Below are 14171 nucleotides of genomic sequence, written 5' to 3'. Positions count from 1 at the left end.
TGGGCTCCTCCGATCACAATCTCATTTCTGTATCTTGTCCTATTTTTCCAATCCCTCCGCAGGATCCCCAAAGCGAAGGTGCCTCTGGCGTTTTGCCTCTGCCAGTTGGGGGACCTGAGGAGGTATTATGCTGATTTTCCTGGAATGATTATTGCTTCCGTGTCAGAGACCCATCTCTTTGTGCTGAACGCATAACAGAGGTGTTAGTATCTGGCATGGAGGCGTACATTCCTCATTCTTTATCTCAACCTAAACCTTCTAAACCTTGGTTTAACTCAGCCTGTTCTCGTGCTATACATGATAGAGAGGTTGCCCACAAAAGGTACTTGAGCCTTCCATCTCCTGAATCTCATGCACTTTATATCTCTGCCCGGAATCATGCCAAGTCTGTTCTTCAACTTGCCAAACACTTTCATAAATAGGAAATGTCAAAATCTTTCAAACTCAAACTCTCCTCGTGACTTCTGGCATCTAGCCAAAAACATCTCAAATAACTTCACTTCTTCATCTTTCCCCTCCTTTATTTCATCCTGATGGCACCACTGCCATCTCTTCTGTCTCTAAAGCTGAACTCTTCTCTCAAACCTTTGCTCACAACTCCACCTTGGACGATTCCTCTCCTCCTCCCTCTGACTATTTCATGTCTACAATCAAAATTCTTCGTTATGATGTTTTCCATGCCCTTGCTGGCCTAAACCCTCGAAAGGCTTATGGACCTGATGGGGTCCCTCCTATTGTTCTCAAAAACTGTGATTTACATATATATCAATGTACTACTACGCATTTCACGGAGAGTGAGTGTCATTGTTTTTCGCAAATATCTTTCAAATTAATGAATTGATCGGAATGGTACTTTGACACTGTGTACAAGACACCTTCCGCTAATTTTTGGTCATACTAAGCAATGCCAAATGGTATTAGTAAAAGCGTTTACTCTTGACGTTTGAAGCCGAAGTCACACGAGTCGCCAGAACTAACATACACAATCGAACGGAGAGTGGGAGGAGGAGGGGGGAAGCGAGCGGGAGAGAGGAACGTAGGGAGGAATGGGATGGGGGATTGTAGACGTTCGTATGGATAGGTTGGCGAGGCTCGGCAACACCGTATATCTCAAGAGTAAACGGTTTTACTAACATTATTTGGCATTGCTTAGTATGACCAAAAATTAGCGGAAGGTGTCTAATATACAGTGTCAAAGTATCATTCCGATCAATTCATTAGCTTGAAAGATATTTGCGAAAAATAATGACTAACTCTCCGTGAAATGCGTAGTAGTATCTTGTCGTGACCAATATGCACTAGTACTCGGTGTGGACATGCTGTACTACTAACGTGGTAGTCAGTGGATCTGCCTGCACCTTACCTTGTGCGTTTGGCAGTGACGGAAGACCTCCATCCTCTGGACTATCCACTGTCCTCTAATGGCGACGGGAGCGGACAGTTTGATGGTTTGCCCGCTGAAACAGATCGTATACGGGCAAAGCCTTCGTGCCCGACGAACACTGCTCGACCGTGTGGATTATGCCACGTCCACACGGTCGAGCACTGTCCGCCGGGCACGAAGGCTTTAAGGGCCATCCACACGATAGGGCAGTGTCCTCGAACACAAGCGAGTGGTCTACCCGATGACGGACTTCTCGCTTAGTCCGCTGAACAACGAGTAGAATATAATAGCTGTTCGAAATCACCGAGCACTGCCCGATCCCGGGAGTACGATGTCGCTGCCAGACACACGGAGTTTCATTAGGAGGCAAGGGTCTGTGGTTATCAATTATCACTGTTGGGCTAGTAAAAAGCGACACGTCTGTCTCTGTACCCGCCAGAGAGCAGTAGTCGAGAACAGCGATTATTCATTTAATAGAGCTGTATCATCAAAACCCATGTTTATGGAACGTGAGACTAGTCACAGATAAAGACAGGAACAAGCGAGCAGCTGCTCTCGAGACCATATGTGATGAAATAGAAAAGATCGGCGTATGCCTCAGTTGATGAAAAAAAAAAAAAAAAAAAAAGACACTTCGCAGCCAAGACAGACAAGAGCTTGCTTTTTCCACTCGCATCATTTTTTTCTTCACAAAGAATATAGTAACAAATATGCTCCATAATGCAATATTCTCTTGCGATCCATTTTGGTGATCACCATAGTTCTCGTACTGCACACAGCCCGGCCGACCACTGTCTTTCGCTGTTGTCCGAGCTTGACTGGGGCAGATTAACTACGTCTGGACAAGCAGTCAATTGTGTCAGCGGAGTTTGCCCGATAGTGGGCTGTGTTCGACGAACTTTGCCCTATCGTGTGGATGGGCCTTTACTCGTCAACGGGCAATTTCAGCTAGCAAACCATCAGACTGCCAGTTCCCGGCGCCATTTGCAGGCAGTGGATGGAGGACTGACATCACTGCCAAACGCACGAGGTAAGGTGCCAACACACCCACTCAGTACTGACCTAAGTTAACACCATGTCCACACTAAGTACTAGTGTACACTGGTCTCGACAAGGCACAGTAACATTAGTTGATTTACATAGAGCAAACGAAGTTTATAACGTGAGGTGAGCTGATTATAAAAAATAGACAAAAGTGCTGCATCATTGAAACACACCATAGACAACAAGCAGGAGTGATGTGAAAAAGATATTAGATTCCATCAGTAATCAACATCGGAGGGAAATGAGGCCAATGCAGTGATATGTAGGAACACCCAGTAGCCAGGCATCTGACAGTTGCCTCTAGACGTGCTATTGGTGCAATGCTTTTCTTCATTATTGCCTCTTGCCTCTGTATTCTGTATGTGTGACTCCACTTTCGACACAACATAATTATAAACTGTTTATGTTCATCCTCATGTAATTGCGGAACAAATTTTCATTTTCATGCTGCAATTCACGTAGGATTGTCAGAACTTTCCATTGCATCACGTCTTTGCAATCACTCCCGGCACCAAAAATGTCTCCGTCATCTCTTGTTTTTTCTTTTTAATGCAGGCAACAATTATAATGCTATAAAGTGCTATCTTCTTTCGAAGTATGGTGCGCACCATGGTTATCGTACCGCACTAAACCACTCACTCACAACCCCTGCTTATAGCCAAATAACCTCCAACCATGGGCACCATCGCCAAGCGTGTGAACACAGCCTGCCAGACACAGCTCGACTGTGTGGACGTGACATAACACCTAACCACACGACGCATTGTAACCACCATACGCCTAAACTACCCTTCAATAGCTAATTGTCCACATGTGACCAATGCACGATACACCTTACTACTTTTTTTTTATAGTACAGCCTGTCCATACCATCATTGTCCCATCACTAATGCAATTCAGCATTAATTAACAACCCTTCACTATCCACTCACACACCCACACGTCACGTCACCCCTTCAGTACATTATTATACAGCTTTCTAGTAAATTATTCGCCCCATTACCGTCCCATCACGTCCCCGCTTTCCACTCTTATTAGACTCACCCATACACCGAGCAGGTGGGGCAGGTGGAGGTGGAGCGGTCAGCAGGACTCGTGGCTGGTGGTGAAATGAACGCCTGGTGGTAACGGCGGTGGCGGTGGTGGTGGTGGTGGGTGAGAGTGAGAGGCAAGCAGGGAGGAGGAGGGGTGTTAAGGGTAGGGAGGTGGGAGGTGGGAATGGTTTGGGAGATTCAATTTAATATGATACTTTTATTCACAAATCGGGAAGCACATATCTATAATACAGTAAATAAAAGTAAAGTACTCGTATATAAGCCTACATATAATTTGTGAACGAGACTTGTGGCAAAAGCCTATACAGTAGTAGTCTGCGCTCAAGGTCAAGGTGGTGTCGGCACTTCAGAGGTAGGCAATGCAGTTAGCGATTGAAACACATCTACACAGGCATACTCGCGCAAACATTAGCGGAGTTCAATTAAGAGTTGATGTAACAGAGGGTAGCTAAGAGGTACTGTTTTATTAGCACTTTTAGCCTACCCATTACCTCACATACGCCTACCACCACCACACTAGGACGCCCACCAGCACACCGACACGTCGAAAACACCAGGCACGCTCATGTTAACCTACCCATTACCTACCATACGCCCACCAGCACACCAACACGCCCACAGCATCACACATGCCCATCACCACGTCTGCTATCCATAACAACTCTCAATCATCTTGAAATAGTATTGTTTTCTGAGAATGTTATCTATCAGCTTATCTCCTTCATGCTTAAGTCTTCTTTACCTCCCACAAACCCTATCCCCTTTCCTACCGATTCTTCCAGCCTCTCTTCACTGATTTCACTCTCTTTGTGTTACACTGCTACTCAATTTTCTCTACTTCGCTGCTTCTGTCATTCCTTTTCCTTCAATTCACTGTCTTCTGCTCAGCTCATTTCTACTCGTTCATAAGTCTCTCTCTCACACACACACACACACACACACACACACACACACACACACACACACACACACACGGCCCGGTAGCTCAGTGGTTAGAGCACTGGCTTCACAAGCCAGAGGACCGGGGTTCGATTCCCGGCCGGGTGGAGATATTTGGGTGTGTCTCCTTTCACGTGTAGCCCCTGTTCACCTAGCAGTGAGTAGGTAGGGGATGTAAATCGAGGAGTTGTGACCTTGTTGTCCCGGTGTGTGGTGTGTGCCTGGTTTCAGACCTATCCGAAGATCGAAAATAATGAGCTCTGAGCTCGTTCCGTAGGGAAACGTCTGGCTGTCTCGTCAGAGACTGCAGCAGATCAAACAGTGAAATACACACACACACACACACACACACACACCGCGTAGTGTAGTGGTTAACACACTACACACACCGCGTAGTGTAGTGGTTAACACACTCGGCTCACAATCGAGAGGGCCCGTGTTCGAGTCCCGGGAAGCGTCGAGGCAAATGGGCAAGCCTCTTAATGTGTAGGCCCAGTTCACCTAACAGTAAATAGGTACGGGATGTAACTCAAGGGGGTTGTGGCCTCGCTTTTCCGGTGTGTGGAGTGTGTGTTGTGGTCTCAGTCCTATCCGAAGATCGGTCTATGACCGTTTTCCCCTCCTACATACAAAAAAAATTCTCCATATCTCTATCTGTCTATCTATTTCTCTTCTGCTGTCTTCTATCTACCTCCTCTTTCCATCTCTCCATATGAATTTTTTTTCTATATCATCTCTTGTCCTCCCTATCTATGTCTGTCTGTCTGTCTGTCTGTGTATGTCTGTCCGTCTATCTATCTACCTCTCCCTGTCTGTCTGTGTCTATCTATCTATCTATGTCCTCCTGTCTGTTTGCGTGTCTTTATCTATCTCTGTCTATCTGTGTCTGCGTGTCTCTATCTATCTCTGTCTATCTGTGTCTGCGTGTGCATCTATCTTACTGTCTATATGTGCGTCTGCGCGTCCATCTATCTATCTGTTTCTCCCTGTCTGTCTGTGACTATCTTTCTAAATTTCTCTCTCCCTGTCTATGTCTATATATCTATGTCTATCTCTCCGTGTGTGTGTGTGTGTGTGTGTGTGTGTGTGTGTGTGTGTGTGTGTGTGTGTGTGTGTGTGTGTGTGTGTGTGTGTGTGTGTGTGTGTGTGTGTGTGTGTGTGTGTGTCCCTTCCTTGACGGCCAGTAGGGGAGGCTGACGTTAATGAGTGAACCGTCCAGCCACATGCAAAGAGAGGTCTCCTTCTGCCTCGTAACTCCTAACCAGAAGTCAGTGTGGTCATCTCTGTTAGGTTAGCTTAGGTGGGAGTAGGATGACCAATGATAGTCTAAGGCTAAGCAGGGGCTGTAACTTCTTTTGCTTTTCCTAATGTTTCAACCTGTAAATCACACAAAACGAATATAATATTACAAGAGATATAAAGTTCAACAGTAACTCAGTATTTGAGTGAGAGATTCAATATAAGTTTTGTTTACTTCAATCTTTGTTCATGGCTTAACAGCTTTTCCATATATACCTTTTTTTTTCCACTTTCACTACATCAAAATCACACGCCCTTTTTTTTTTTCTGTGAGCGGCAGCAATACTGTTGCCACATCGTCTGGTGTAGACGAGTATTATGTCTTCTAGCGTGCCTCGGATATCAACAGGTTTTTGTGATTGTTTACCGCGCATTCCACACACGCGCGCACCGCCCCCTCCCTCCCCGACACACACACACAAAGAAAAAAAATCTAAGGAACCATGTAGCCTAGTACTATAGCCCCATGTATTTTCTTCGTTCAATAATCGGCGAAGCTACGGGATGAGATTCCATCGTCCTATACTAACTATAACTATACATACACATCAGAAGGAGGCAAACCTCACAAGACGACACACTACGCGGTACAATGTGTACAATTCTAAGCCGAAAATTTGGAAAATGACTAGGAATGAAATTATGCTCTTTTTGTTCCTCGAGCGCTGGATTAGTGCCACATCTGAATCTTCCCCCCATTACATCTTCTGTTGCTCTCATTATCTTTAATTTGCTTTAAGTCCATCTCTTCATCTCAATCTTCGTCTTCCATTGATCTTACATTTTTGGCAACAAAATTATCCAACCACTAAAATCTTTCTTATTTGATCTTGTAAATTTAAAAGTTCATCATTCAGATTATTTGATTGCTCAATATTGCAAATGTAAAATAACTGTTATATCAAACTTTTAATGATTAATAGGGATCTATGAAGGAAAGGTCTTAATCGGGAGGTTGGTTACGTGAGGTTGCTTATCTTTAATTGTGACTAACTGTTTGGTAGTTAAGGTACTATTACGCGACACTAAAGGGGCTTGGTGCGGTCGTTGTGGGATATTACGCCAAAGTGCGGCAAGACACCATGAGTAGTAATTTCGACCAAAAAGGGACAAACAAAGGGTTAGTGATTTTCCACATGAGTTCAAAACACAGATATACAAATCTAAGATTATTCGTCTTGAAATTTCTAGCATGCTGTTTTTAAGAAGATTTACAGGTCCTCTTTCATCAAGTGTCCCACAGACTTTATTGAAACTGTGAAATCTTAAGAGCAGGATGTTTCATGCTGATTGTTTCTTCTCACCTCTAGTACGTTATTATTTTTATTAACGCGGGAAAAATCATGGTCGTGCTCAACTCTGATGACAGTACTGATGACCACAGCACTTACCCCTTCCCGTTCCCGCCGCCACCTCTGTGCCCCTCTTCCCGCCCTAGAAAGGCACCTCCTGCTAAGCCATCCCCAGAGCCTTCTTCCCCTCCCCCCTCCTCGTCCTCTTCCAAGCAGTCCAGGGCCAAATGTCCCGTAACACACAGGCTCTTTCTCAGCCTGCTGCACTGCTGCCTGGTGATGACCCTAGTGGTGTTGTGGTGGCGGACGAGGGATCTTTGGGTCGGGATGACGTTTGGCCTGCTGCTGCTCCACTTCCTGTTGGTGCACTTTGACATTATTGTGCACAGCTGCGGGTGATCTTTGTGTCCAGCAGATTAATGGCGGAATAGAGAGCCTCTTTCGGGGAAAAAGGTGTCCATGATAAACATTGAAACGTGTGACACCTTCCTTTAGATAACATTTCTATAATAACTGGTCAAAAGTAGTAATATAAAACATGAATGTTTTCATTGATAAACTCTGGCACTAAATTGAAATCATATTTGTATCCTCTTACCTTTTTTGTGATGCGAGTTAGTTTGAATATGTAGCTAGTTAAGGTTTCTATCTGTTTCTTCGCTCCCCACTTACAGCAGGATCGCAGAGTCCGCCATGATCTACGGAAAGTGAAACACGAAAACTGTAAGTAAGAGTAAATGTTTCGAATAATTTCCCACCTTTGACAAAGTTAGTTGTGATGATTGTTTGAGTAGTACTGGTAACACATAACAATTGAAAATAATTCAATAGTAGCTTTGTTACATGTAGAGTTCTTTTCTATGATGCTTTCAACCAACATCAGAGCTGCTGCATCTATTAAAGAAAAGGAAAATGCCAGATCTTCAATGGCCTGCTGCAGGCAGTTCTCCTGTGTACAAGTTTTCAGGATATTCAGTAAAAGGATGAAATTTTTATTTCAACCAAGGCACGTTTAGAATTTCTGAAAAAGAGAAGAGCGATCAGCTCAGGCAGTTAGAGAGTCAGGATACCACAACCTCAAATAAGAGAAATCCTTACATTTCGTTACAAGAGGTCTTCTAGTGATAAACAGCACAGTGAACAAGATATCATTGTATAATAATGTATAGCCGTTCTATATTTCAAAATAAACTGACTTCAATAAAACCAACAAAATTCTTAAGCGATTGAAAAAAAAAAAAAAAAAAAAAAAAAAAAGGAAAAATTGTTCCATTGACAAATAGTAAATTCAGCGAGATGGTTAACTAGTTAATGAAAACAAATGTTTTGCTAACTATCGCTGAATGATACACGCAATATATTCACGCAAATTCTGTAAATTATTGTAGTAAAATCATGCGATGGTTGCGCAACAGTAACTCTCAGAGAGAGAGAGAGAGAGAGAGAGAGAGAGAGAGAGAGAGAGAGAGAGAGAGAGAGAGAGAGAGAGAGAGAGAGAGAGAGACCCCAAAGAAACCTTAACACGAAAACCATATAATAAAAACAACAGCAAAAATAACAACAAACACCACATCCCTACACACTCACACTTCCAATGTCGAACACGGAGATACAGACTTTCCCGACCTTACTAAACATGTGTGAGCAGTCAGCGTGGTGCATGGTGTTGCTGACCTATACCGTGAACTCATCGCCCATAGCTTCTGCCACGCCCAGCTTACTCAGCCCCTCGTCATCCGCACACATTGATGAAGGAAACCTATCATAAGGGCCCATTCACAATGAGACGGCCTGCTTAGAGCCTAAAAACTTACTAAAAATACCTCGCAAACACTAAAATCACTCCTACACACCCAAGACACCCTCCACATACCTAAACCTCTTAAAACCCCAACAATATCCCAAAATATACTAAAAGCACAAAGCAACAACTCCAAATACCACCAAATACACACCAAACTGACTAGAAACATCTAATATAAACTCACATCACCCCCACACACACTTGTACACACTCACACCACTTAAAACACGCAAAACTAACCCAAAAATATAGAAACCTTCAATATGGTCCAAAACACACTCAAAACATCTAGATACTCAGACACCTCCACACAAGGTACAGTATGTAAAATATATCTAAAATATCTAAAACACACTGAAACACAAAATGTACCCAAAACACCCTGCAACACTACTGAACACACTTAAAACTTCCCAAATATATCTCAAAACCAACATAATGTATTGTAAAGAACTTTATGATTAAAAGGAAAACTTAACTAAACAATACGCCTTGGTTCCTGTTCCTATTCCGCCTTCATTTCTCCCTTTTCTTTGTCCTCCTCTTTTGTTTCTCTTTCTTTTTCCTTCTCTTGCTTCCATCTACAAGTCTGAGCCTAAAAATACATCAGAACACCAGATATTAGAGAAAATACTGAGGAGATGGAGGGAGACAAGTATTGTGGTTTGGCTACTCCGCCTTTTCCTCCTCCTTTTCTCCTTTCATCTTTCTTCTACTGCTACCATCCACACCTAAACCTAGAAACACACGAAAACACATAGAAATCAATAGATTTTAGGCAAAATATTGACGAACTGGAGGGATTGGAGAGTGACGCTAGGCAGAGGCTATGATGACTCACCACCTTGGCAGGGAGAACGGGAATAGCGGTGACTCGGCTAAATTACGTAAATAATACTATAAAGAAAATATTCATAATAAAAAAGTCACGGACGAATGTCTGATATTTTATGACTATAAATACTTAAACTAATAACCAAAACCTCAAAACATCTCTAGCATAATTAGTTGTTTTTTTTTTTATGTCTAAAATTAAGTACGTTTAAAGTACAAAAAACATTTCCACTTATATCTCTGCTAAACTGTCCTGTAACGTCAAGTCATTTTTATTTGATGAGTATTATAACACATTTTACGGAATTTGAGCTATCTTTTAAGCCATTATACACGAGTTAGACGGAGAAGCAAAACCGTGAGCAAATAAAATAAAAATAAATAAAACTTACGTTTAACTGCACCAAACACCATTTCAAACTCCATATATTTCATTCATTAGATTGATTTCACAGTTTAAAAAACATAGGCGACTCTTTGATAACATAAAGGACCAGTTATAGCTTGAAATAAAAAAACTCCAAATGGAAATTAAAAATTTTTGACCGTAAACTCATATTTACCCCATAAAACATCACTAAACGACATATACTGTATTTACCGAATACAGGCGCGGAACACACTTCAAACACAATGGAACATTTATAGAAACCATAAAGACAAACCATGGAAGCGTAATATTATCGTTAGAAACTACATGAATAAAGTATTTGACCCTGCAGGCTTCCCAGGGGAAGGTAAAGGCTGGGAGAACAGGGAGGGTGTCAACATCCGAGTAAAGCAACGTCGCTGGCTCCATGTGTTGCCTTTATCTTCTCACCACACTAAAATTAAGCCATAAAGGGAATTTTTGACCGCGTGCTAGACTAGTAGCTACATTCTGACACATATTTGGCTTATGGTAGATGAAGGAAGCAAATATCAGCTGCTAATGTATACACCTTGCTTCCATAATGAGGGTGGCATAATGACTCAAACAAACTCTGTGTCAAGGCAGGATATGAAAATTACATCAATGTTTATGAATCAATTGAAGTCATTCATCATGAATGTGGACAGGCTGCCACCCAGTGCTGGCTGGTCAGAGAAAAAACTGCAGAGATATCAGTGCACCACATTCTGTTGCTACCAGGGAAAGATATTTGATATATGGGAAGCATACAATCCAATATCAATTACCCATGGCCACTCGGCCAGCTTCTGGAGCAAGTATCAGCTTTTAAAGAGTGCAAGCGATGATGGTGACAGTTGATCAAAATAGTATTTCAAATATTATACGAGCTAATAGATTACGTTTAGTATTGCTAAAAACTCATATTTCAATCATCAAACTATGAATTATGATAAAACTTTAACATACTTAAAGAGAGCGGGTGTTCTATATTCATGTGTGTATTTAAATTTTCGTATCAGGTTTTACCTAAGAGTTAGTAATAAAATAGTAGAGAAATTTAAAGAGAGAGCATTTTTATATGCCCATTTCCATCATCTGTATCAATCCTGAAAAAAGTCGTTGGAATTTTAGACAGCGTTTAAAAGTTCCGTTGAATATTCACTATCGAAACTGCACACCGCCGAATCTGTTTGTGTTCATTACAGGACAACTGTGCTGTACAAGGAGGCTGAATAACAGAAGGCGGCATGACGCCACAAAAGTGAAGCCAGCGCACTATTGGTCCACTTCTGCCCCTATCTCCCCTTTCACCCAAAACACTGCCGACAGCCCATTGAAAATACATGGTGAACGCTCGAGTTACGTTTCTTATTTTCCGTCTCATGTCCATGTTTCGAGGTTGCCTACCATACATATGACCTTAAAAGACTCATGATAGTCGTGGCATACAGTGGCACGAAGATTTATACGGCAAATCATATCTACAAATAAGATAATACAGTGTTTTCCAGCTTTGGTGGACTTGAATGAGAGGTGAGGAAGCTGTGTTTTGAGGCAAACGTATGACTGAACAAGATCATGTACACATGTAAATATAAATGTGCATGTAGACATAAACATGTACGTATATATGTGCATATAAACGAAGGATAAATAAATTGTGAGTCAGATGAAAGTTGGCCTGAAGGTTTATTTTTCTTGGTATAGCAATTACTTAATTAACACATGTAAAATTCTCTCTCTCTCTCTCTAGCTTTTATTTAGAATGCTGTGTGATTTCGTGTCACTGTGCATTGAAAAGCATCAATCACTGAAATCTTATTCAATATTTGTTCCTTGTCATGCAATAAACGAGAAAAAGTAATCTTTTTGCCATAATTTCTCCCGGAAACGTCCTGCTGTATTTATTTCAATATTGTAGCTATTTCGTATTAACACCGTTAATAACAGGTCTACATGACATAATTAGGAAACTATAATGTAGTTTACATAAGTTAAACCATTAGTTCTTTTCTAGTTTTCCCCTAGTAATGAAAAAGAAAGCGGGAATTTCCCATTGCTTTACCCGGGAGAGGGCAATGTTTTGGGTTAAGTTGCGATCGTAAGCTCCGCCCACTGCCTCATAGGCTTCGCCCACTGGCTTCACTTTTTCTTTTTTTAGTTCAGCGTGATAGGCGCTTGTCGTTCCTTCAATCTAACCTCCTTAGTACTGTATGTGGTAGTAAATTATCCACAAACCCCAGAATAACATATTAATACAAATGTAATCTTTTCACAACCAGAAGGTTAAATAGACTGGAGGGGAAGTCTTGATGGCACAATTTACCCAGATAAAGGAGGCCTCAGTAATGGCCAATACCATACAATGCCATGCCATAAAATACCACACTGGCGTACCTAGGGGGGGCGGAGGGGCGTAGTTCGCCCCCGGCGGTACTTTGATCCATTGCATAATTGACAAATATAATTGACAAATGACGTTACTTCCTATTACCACCTTTTCCGTTACAGTGCCTCCTTTTTTACATTTTTTTTACATTTAACAAGTTAACAAGTACTCGGGTTACTAGAAATAAATCACGAGAAAACTGATACGTTAAAAATAACAAAATATATACCTAGGCATGGACTATTCTACGCTGGACAGCAAACGATCTCAGCTCGCTAGGCTTTCACACTCAAATGGAGGCCGAAACGGTGACACCCAGAAAACAAATAATGGTGATATCTAGCTGATCAAAAACGTAATATTATTATTTTTTGGTTTGTATATATATATATATATATATATATATATATATATATATATATATATATATATATATATATATATATATATATATATATATATATATATATATATATATATATATATATATATATATATATATATATATATATATATATATATATATATATATATATATATATATATATATACACACACACACACACACACACACACACACACACATCAGCATGGTGGTCGACTTCAGTGGTGAGAAAGAGCTATAGGCTGCCTTCTCCCTACTCCCAACTCCCCCCACGCTTCCTGCTGTGTGTATGTACGTCCCACCACCACTTCCTGCTGTGTGTACGTCCCATCGCCCCTTGTACTATTTATGTACCATTTTTTGTTCCAGATTATACATTTAATGTGCTTTCATACATTGTTTTCTTACCCATTTGGGTTATGTACTTGTTTTTCTCAATTTATAAGGGGTCGGGAAAGGAAATTCCGCGTATCCGGCAGGGCCTTAGCTGCTATAATCCGGATGACAGAATTTCACAATGTTTTTTTTTTTCTTTTTGCTTTTAGTCTAACCTATCCTAGCCGACGGGGCTAAGACAGCTCCGCTCCGTCCCCACCCCTAAGACAGTAACCTAGCCCTATCATAAATGTTACTTCACACAAGGTAACGCCTAAAAAAAAACTACACCGCTATGCCTTATCGGTGAGGTGAAAAGCACAACTGCTGACTCATTACACAACCTTCATGTATCGACAACAAATATTCTCTTGTAACTATCAAAATTATTTATGAAAAAAGTCACCAAAGCTTCGTTACTTCAAACAGTGTTAAGTTAATGGCTACGTCGTTGTTACCCGCCCACAAACACGGCCATCACCTTCCAGCACCGTCCCTGCTGCTACTGTTTTTTTTTTTATTTATTTATTTGTTTTTCATTTTGGCCATCACCCTGGCATGGGTATTAGGCCATTTTTATTTTTTTTTATATTTCTTTTAATTTACTTTTGTTTTTTGTATATACAATTTCAATTTTTTTATTATTCTATATTTATAAATATATATATCTTTATTATTTTATGATTTAAAAAAAAAAAAAAAAAACACTGTACATTCACTCAGAATTCCATACACGCTTCATTCACACAGGGATCCTACTCCTAACTCAAAACTATTGTCCTTTGTCAGGGCATGAGGAACTGCTACTGCCGCTGTCCGTCGCTTTAATTTTCACCAGTCGTTCGAACTCCTGAGACCTGAAGCAGCTTCGTTCATTCTCGTGTGAACTAGCTGAAAAAAAAAGTATGTATATATTGACAAACACGAAGCAGAAAACATAATAAATGTACCAGAAAAAAGAAAGAATAGACAGAAAA

The sequence above is a fragment of the Portunus trituberculatus genome, chromosome 44, assembly GCF_017591435.1.
Source record: "Portunus trituberculatus isolate SZX2019 chromosome 44, ASM1759143v1, whole genome shotgun sequence".
Classification (NCBI taxonomy): Eukaryota; Metazoa; Arthropoda; class Malacostraca; order Decapoda; family Portunidae; genus Portunus; species Portunus trituberculatus.
This window is presented reverse-complemented; position numbering follows the sequence as displayed.